The sequence below is a fragment of the Nicotiana tomentosiformis genome, chromosome 6, assembly GCF_000390325.3.
Source record: "Nicotiana tomentosiformis chromosome 6, ASM39032v3, whole genome shotgun sequence".
In the NCBI taxonomy this organism is placed as follows: Eukaryota; Viridiplantae; Streptophyta; class Magnoliopsida; order Solanales; family Solanaceae; genus Nicotiana; species Nicotiana tomentosiformis.
In genome coordinates, this window is record NC_090817.1 from 35,226,030 (window position 1) to 35,234,233 (window position 8,204).

Here is an 8,204-nt window from a genome sequence, read left to right on the forward strand (position 1 = left end):
TATATTTTTATCCCAAGATTATTTTTGCTTATCTATCATACCAAACAACCCCTTAGAGTTATGGATTCATATATATTATTTATTGCATTTTAATAGATTGTTATACATAAATTTATACTCCAAATCAAAAGTAAATTAAGATTTATTAAGATTATATCATTATATCTTTTGAGTCTTAAGCTTGAGATATTATAAAAACTTATCACATAGAAGAAAAAACAATCAAGAGTATTAATTTATTGTGCCATTGGATTTTCAAATGTTTCATTTGGTTTCATTTGAAGAAAAATCAATCAAGAGTATTAATTTATTGTGCCATTGGATTTTCAAATGTTTCATTTTGTTTCATTTGAAGAAAAATCAATCAAGAGTATTAATTTATTGTGCCATTGGATTTTCAAATGTTTCATTTGGTTTCATTTGAAGAAAAATCAATCAAGAGAATTAATTTGCATTAGCTAGAATTAATGGATTTTCGTATGAGAAACTAGTAAAACTCTTTATGAATCGTGGAAAGGTTATTCCCTAATTGAATAATTCTTTTAGTGTGGGAGTCTAGGTATATTTTCAGAGTTATATAGCATGATCCTAAGAAGAACAAATGTGAGAAAAATTATAATGAAGCCTTATAAATTTGAGATTTTTTGTGGTGAAAATTTGCATTTGAGTAAAAGAAAAAAATATAACTCATATTTTTGGCTCCGAAAAGCTATTTTGTCGGGTCTCTTATTCATTTGGGTGAAGACATCATTGAATTATGACACATTTTCTACTAATTTGAGATGTTTTGTGTAGAAGTTAAAGTTGCTTTTATATTTAAGATTTTTAACTTTGGTATTTAAATATGGAAGATACCAAAAGAAAATAAATTATAATATGCGTTGAATATTTCAAAAGGCACTTGTATGGAAGTCAAGTTTCTTTTCATTTGATAAGATTATATTCCTTACTTGAGAAGTACTATGAGTTAATATGTTATATGTGAATTTTTTCCTGTATTAGTATGTCATGACCAAAAATCCAACTAGTCGTGATGACACCTAACCCAACCCGCTAGGTAAGCCAATTAACAACTATCCAATTTAATGAGATTTATTGAGACAAATGAATGATAAAATAACTGAACCTTTGTACATTTTCCAAGGACTGGTAGTACAAATCACGAGCTTCTAAGATTTATAATTTACAAAGCTAGTATGAAATAAAATACATCATCTGTTTGAAATATACATAAATATATTAAAATTCTAAAGCTACCAAGATCAAGAGTCAGCTATGACCGGAACGCATGTACATCTTCATATCTAGCTCCCACCATATACAACAACATCAGCATTCAACATCTGCACGCAAGGTGCAGAAGTGTAATATGAATACGACGGACCCTATGTACTCAATAAGTAACAAACCTAACCTTAGGTTGAAAGTAGTGACAAGCTGGGACAAAGGTCAGAGTTCAATACCAATAGCCAACAACAACTCATAACAATATAATAAAAGTGATACAAGAAATAACCCACAGATATGATGTTCAACTAGTTCACAGTTGCGGAACAATAGTCATACTTTTCACGTATAATAGTAAAACCCAAATATTTTACTGAAATCACCAAAATATGAGTAAGTTTGAAAAACTGTGATTTTTCCCACAACTTTTAACAGGTAAATGTATCATTATTAGATGGCATGAGGAAAGTACATCTCTGTGCCTACATGTCAATGTGTATGAGAGGTCATGAATGACGTAATACCGTACAACATGAGGAAAATGCATCTTTATGCCTGCATGTCAGGTGTGCATGTCAAATGCAATGCAACACAGTGGTAAATCCATATGTATACTCTCAGAGTATCAATTCACTCAGTTCTCTTAGTCACTCAGTCCTCACGGTCACTCATTCCTCACATTCACTCAGTCCTCCTAATCACTCGGCACTCACTCTCGGCTCTAGCACTCGGCATTGTACAAGGCAGATCCAGCCCAGGGCAGATCCAGCCTCAAAAATCAATAACAATTGCACTCACTGTGGGTGTGCAGACTCCGGAAGTGCAGATCCAGAGCGCTATAATAACCTAATCATGGCATAAATCAATAATACATGTTACGGCGTGCAACCCGATCTCATCATGAATCAATAATACTTGTTGCAGCGTGCAGCTCGATCCCATCAATATCACTCACAAATAGGCCCCCGGCCTCATTGAGTCATCAATCTCTCCAGTCCCTCGGGCTCACAATGTCATGAAAATCAGCCCAAAAATAATGATATGATGTATCAATAAATCGCAACAGAGACTGAGACATGATATGCAAATGAATGAGTATGACTGAGTATGCAACTGCAATTTAAGCAAATAACTCGACAGCAGAAATGACCTCAGTAGGTCTTAACGAGATAAACATATGGCTTAGACATAGTTTCTAACATGGATCACAATTCAATTATTCTAGCACGTAGAAATTTCATGAATAGAAACAACATTAGGTAACTACACAGTACCACAGGATCAATCGAGTCATATTTCACACAGTGCACGCCCACACGCCCGTCACCTAGCATGTGTGTCACCAAATACATATCACGTAGATTCAGGGGTTCATAACCTCAACACCAAGTTTAGAAATGTTACTTACCTTGAACAAGCCAAATCCAATACCAAGCAAGCCAAATAATACTCCAAAACTACCATCTCTCACCTACCGACCTCTGAACGGCTCGAAACTAGCCAAAATCAATTCAAACACATCAAATAATGTATAAGAAAACAAACCCAATTGATAAAGGCCGAATCTATAATAAAAATTCCAAAGTCAACCAAAAAGTCAAACCTGGGCCCGCACCTCAGAACCCGAAAAAACTCACAAAATTCGATAACTCATTCAATTACGAGTCCAACCAAACTAGTTTCACTCAAATCCGACTCCAAATCGATGTTCAAATCTCGAAAATTCACTCTATAAAACTTTAGACAAAATCCCCCAATTTTCTCTCTTGAAATCCTCAATCAAATGCCAAAAATGAAGATAGATTCATGAAATATAATAAAAAATGAGTAGAGAACACTTACCCCAATCCACATAGTTAAAATCACTTCAAAAGTCATCTCCATCCGAGCTTCATATCTCCAAATATGCAAAAATAGCTGAAACCCCCGAAATTAGAGTACTTATAATCACTAGGCGAATTAATGAATCGTGATCGAGGAAATACCCTTGCGATCGCAAAGGAAAAAATGTACCGCCCCTGAAAAGAACCTATGCGAACGCGGCCCCAGGCTCGCAAATGCGATGAAGAAGCCATGAAGACCTGCCCAGCACAACTCTACAATTCGAACGTGTGCACACTTGCGCGAACGCGATGCTCAATCTGCAGTAACCTACGCGAACGCGGACCAGTATTCGCGAAAGCAAAGAAGAAACACTTAGCTCTAGATTTTTCCCTTACGCGATCGTATCCCTCAATCGGCGATCGCGAAGAACACTGGGTGCACCAGACATCAGCAGAACCAACAGTGCAATTATGAAGAAAAATGGTCCGAGAACAATCTGAATCAAGTCCGAGCCCTTAGAGACATCGTCCGAACATTCCAACAAATCCCATAGCATAACACAGACCTACTCGAGGCCTCAAATCATGTATAACAATATCGAAACGACGAATCGCACCTCAAATAAAACCTAATGAACTTTTAAACTTTCAACTTCCAAAACTCGCGCCGAAACATATCAAATCAACCCGGAATGAACTCAAATTTTGCACACAAGTCCCAACTGACATAACGAAACTATTTCAATTGCCGGAACCATAACCCAACCCGTGAAGGTGTGTGAGCAGGTAAACTATGGATAATTCAACTAGTCGTGATGGCACCTAACCCAACCCACTAGGTAATCAATTAACAACTATCCAATTTAATGAGATTTATTAAGAGAAATGAATGATAAAATAACTGAACCTTTATACATTTTCTGGACTGGTAGTACAAATTATGAGCTTCTAATATTTATAATTTACAAAGTTGGTATGAAATAAAATACATCATCTGTTTGAAATATACATGAACAGATTAAAATTCTAAAGCTACCAAGATCAAGAGCCATATATGACCGGAACGCAGGTACATCTTCAAATCTAGCTCCCGCCATACACATCAACATCCAACATCTGCACGCAAGGTGAAGAAGTGTAGTATGAGTACAACCGACTACATGTACTCAATAAGTAACAAACCTAACTTTAGGTTGAAAGTAGTGATGTATGAAGTGTAAACCTAACCTTGCTTTCTTCCTGTGGTGGAAAGCAACACCAACATTTTGAAACAATTTGATATCCATTTCTCCTCCATAAGTCATCTGTTGGCACCTTTCCTCTCGATAATCTCCATAGGAAAAATGAAATTTTGAAGGGTAATCCTTTTGTCCATATCGAATTTTGTTCCAGATTTGCTGGTTCTCTATGCCTAAAGGTGTGCCATGCACTCCCTACTGTAAATTTACTTGATGGTGTTGGCATCCATATAGGTGTGTCCCAGCAGCCATCTGTATTTTCAAAGTGTACTTCTTGCCTGATGTGGTTGGCTATATCTGCTGGGAATATTTGATCTAGCAGCTGATCATCCCAACCATTTTCTGTTCTTAAGTTTGATACTTCTTGTAACTCTTCGTTGATGTCGAACTATGGTGGTACTTGATGATATAGAGCTCCAATTCTAGTCCAAATCTCGTGCCAAACATTTTTTGAGCCACTTTTTAATTCCCACAGGATTTCATGCTCGACGTCATCTCTTGCTTGTAACATTTTCTGCCAAACATGCGATCCCCCCTTAATTTCACGACATTAGGAATTTCTTTCTTGCAATATTTATTCCACATGAAGTTTGACCACAATGACTTCGATGTTCTGAATTTCCACCACAACTTTGCGAATAGTGACTTTGAGATATCAAATAGCGATTTGAACCCTAATCCTCCTTTTTCTGTAGGGAGACACAAGTTTAGCCATTTTGTCCAGTGCCTGCTTCTGCCTTCGTCATTGGAACTCCAAAAGAATCTAGCGAAAATCTTGTGTAAGTGTTCAATATCATTGTCTGGAGGATCCAACACTGAAAGTATGTGAGCAGGTAAACTCTGAAACACACTAGTTATAAGTGTTGCTTTGCCTCCAAACGACAGTGGTTTCCCCTTGTAAGAGTGCAATTTTGCCTTCACTTTCTTTGTGAGGTCATTGTAGTAATCCTTCCTTCTTCTTGTGTAAAACATTGGACAACCTAGGTAAGTGAACAGGAATGCTTCTTTTTGGAAGCCAGTGATTTACCCAACTGATTCATGCAAATTCCTTGACACCTTTGTATGTATGTAGTAAGAGCTCTTTGACTTATTGATTTGCTGGCCAGAAATCTGTTCATAGTTTGTGAGCACGTCAACTACTTTCTTCAGAGAGTAAGGATCAGCAGATGAAAAGATTATAGTGTCATCTGCATAAGCCAAATGGTTTATGGATCTGTCTATTTGGGCATTCCAAATCCTTTGAATTTCTTGTCTAAGAACAGATTGTTCAGTGATTTGGATAGTACTTCCGCAGACAGAATGAAAAATGCAGGAGAGAGGGGGTCGCCTTGTTTCATCCCTCTACTGGACTTGAAGAACCATGATGTTTGGCCATTGATTAGACATGGGTACCAGTTGTTGACCAATAGGTTCCCTATCATGTTGATGAAATGCTCAGCGAACCCCATCTTCCTCAAAACATGTAAAAGATATTTCCAAGAAACCCTGTCGTAAGCCTTCGCCATATCAAGCTTGATTACGACATTGGCCGGTTTCCCTCTCAACCTTATGTCGGTGATTATTTCTTTTGTAAGCAGAACATTTTCAAAAATACTCCTTCCTTTAACAAAGCCAGATTGGTTGGGCGAAATCAATGACGGAGGTATCTTCTTCATTCTGTCATGTAATACCCTTGATATTACCTTGATGATGAAATTGCTTAGACTTATTGGTCGTAAGTCTGAGAATGTTTGAACTTGAGGTTTCTTAGGCAGTAGAACAAGATTAGTGTGTGTTATGGATTTTGGGAGTGGTGCCCCATCATAGAACTCTTGAAGCAGCATGTAGATATCTTCCCCCACAATGTCCCAACATGTTTGGTAGAACAAGCCAGTGAAACCATCGGGTTCACTTGCACTATCACCAGATAAAGCAAAACCTGCATCCTTCACTTCATCGATTGTAGGATATTTGCACAACTCTAAATTATGTTCAAGTGTCACCATAGTAGGTACATTGTTAAGCATTTCATAGTTAGCAGTATCCGCTGTTTGTGTAAACTGTTTGCTGAAGAACTCCACTGCAGCATTTGCCATAAGTTCCTGTGTTTCAAGCCAATTACCATATGTGCCCTGTAATCTTTTGAGGTTCAATTTCTGCCTCTTTCCGTTTACATGGTTGTGAAAGAATCTTGTGGTTCTATCCCCTTTAGCAATCCATTTCATTCCTGCCTTTTGTTTCCAGTATTGTTCTTCAATGCTCATGTATTTTTTCAATTCTGCCTATGCTTGTTGAAGTACAATTCTGTATGTATTGTTGGTTCCTCCTCAAATAGTAACTCCTTTACTCTGACAATATCCTCCATAATAGCTAGTTGCTTGAAGATATCTCCAAAGGTAACTTTACTCCAGTGTGAAAGGGCCGCTTTCACTCTCTTCAATTTCTGTTTGAACATCAAGAAAGGATCCCTAATAAAATCTGCCAATTAGTTTTGCTTGACTACTTGTTTGAAAGTGTCATGCTTTGTCAAGAAATTAAGGAACTTAAAATGTTTAACAAATTGCATAGATTCCTGCCCACAGCTCATCAGCAAATGTGCATGATCTGATCATGTCCGTATCAGATGTTCTACTTCTATATTTGGGAAGAGATTCTGGAAAGACAGATTGACAAAGATCCTATCAAGTCGTTTGAAGATGCATTGTTCATTTGGTCTACCATTCCACCAAGTGAAAGGACTGCCTTTGTAACTAAGGTCAAACAAACCACAAGAGTTTACACAAAAGGCAAAGTCTTCATATTCAGGTGGGTGCACTGGTAGTCCTCCTATCTTTTCATCTTCATTTAAGACAACATTGAAATCACCGCCGACGACCCAAGGCATATCCATATCACTTACCAAGTAATATAAGTAGTCCCACAGTTCCAGCCTTTCAAGTGAAGAACATTTGGCATATACAAAAGTCATGAAGATATGTCTTGATATTTCCTGATGAAATACCTTAATAGTAACATGCTGCTCGGTGTCCATAATCAATTCCTATTCTACACCAGCTTCAATGAATATCCAAATTTTTCCATTGATGTTTGACATAACAGCTTCCATACCAAGTCTCCTTTTGTATGTTTTAATGTGGCCACAGTTCTGGAAAGGTTTCATAAGTGCAATAATTAAAAACCTATGTTGTCTCTGCATATTTATCACTCTCTGAAAGACCTGTTGAGTATTCATAGACCTTATGTTCCAAATGAGAGACTTTATCATCATTTAGTTTGTGAGGATGCCCTTCTAGGCAAGATTCTTTTTGGTTATTTGAGTTTCTTTGGGTTGGCCATGTTTCTTTGTTCTCTTTCCAGATTTATCTCCAGACCTTGGAGATAGATCAACTTCCCTTGCTACTGCCCTAAAGTTTCTAGCGGTTGATTCATCATCGCCTTCTTCCTCAAATTGTTGAATATTAACTACGGCCTGCTGCAAGTTACCTGGAGTAACAGTGTGAGTGACAAGTTCATGTAGGACCTGTAAAGGTATTTTTAATGGAATGTTGACTTCAATCTGTAAAGTTTATCCGGTATATGAATTACAATGCACAGAAACTGAATCAACATCACTTTCTTGATGGGGAATCATAGCATGGTGACAGTTATTTCCATTTGCATAATTTGTCACTAAATGAGTATAATCTCCAGTTGTCAAATGTTGCTGACTCTTCTTGAACTACAACTCATGTGTAGATTCCAAAGTAGGTTGTTCTGTTGGTATGTGATATTGAATTGCTATTCCAGTTGTTTGTATTGTATTTGCACCAATTTTTTGGAGATCTTATGACGATGCTGCAGTGAGTGGAATCTCCCTTGGGGAACTATTGGTGGAAGTACTTGAGTTGTTTGCATTGGTTTTTTGTCGTTACTGTGTATTGAACTCTTGGTTGTCAAC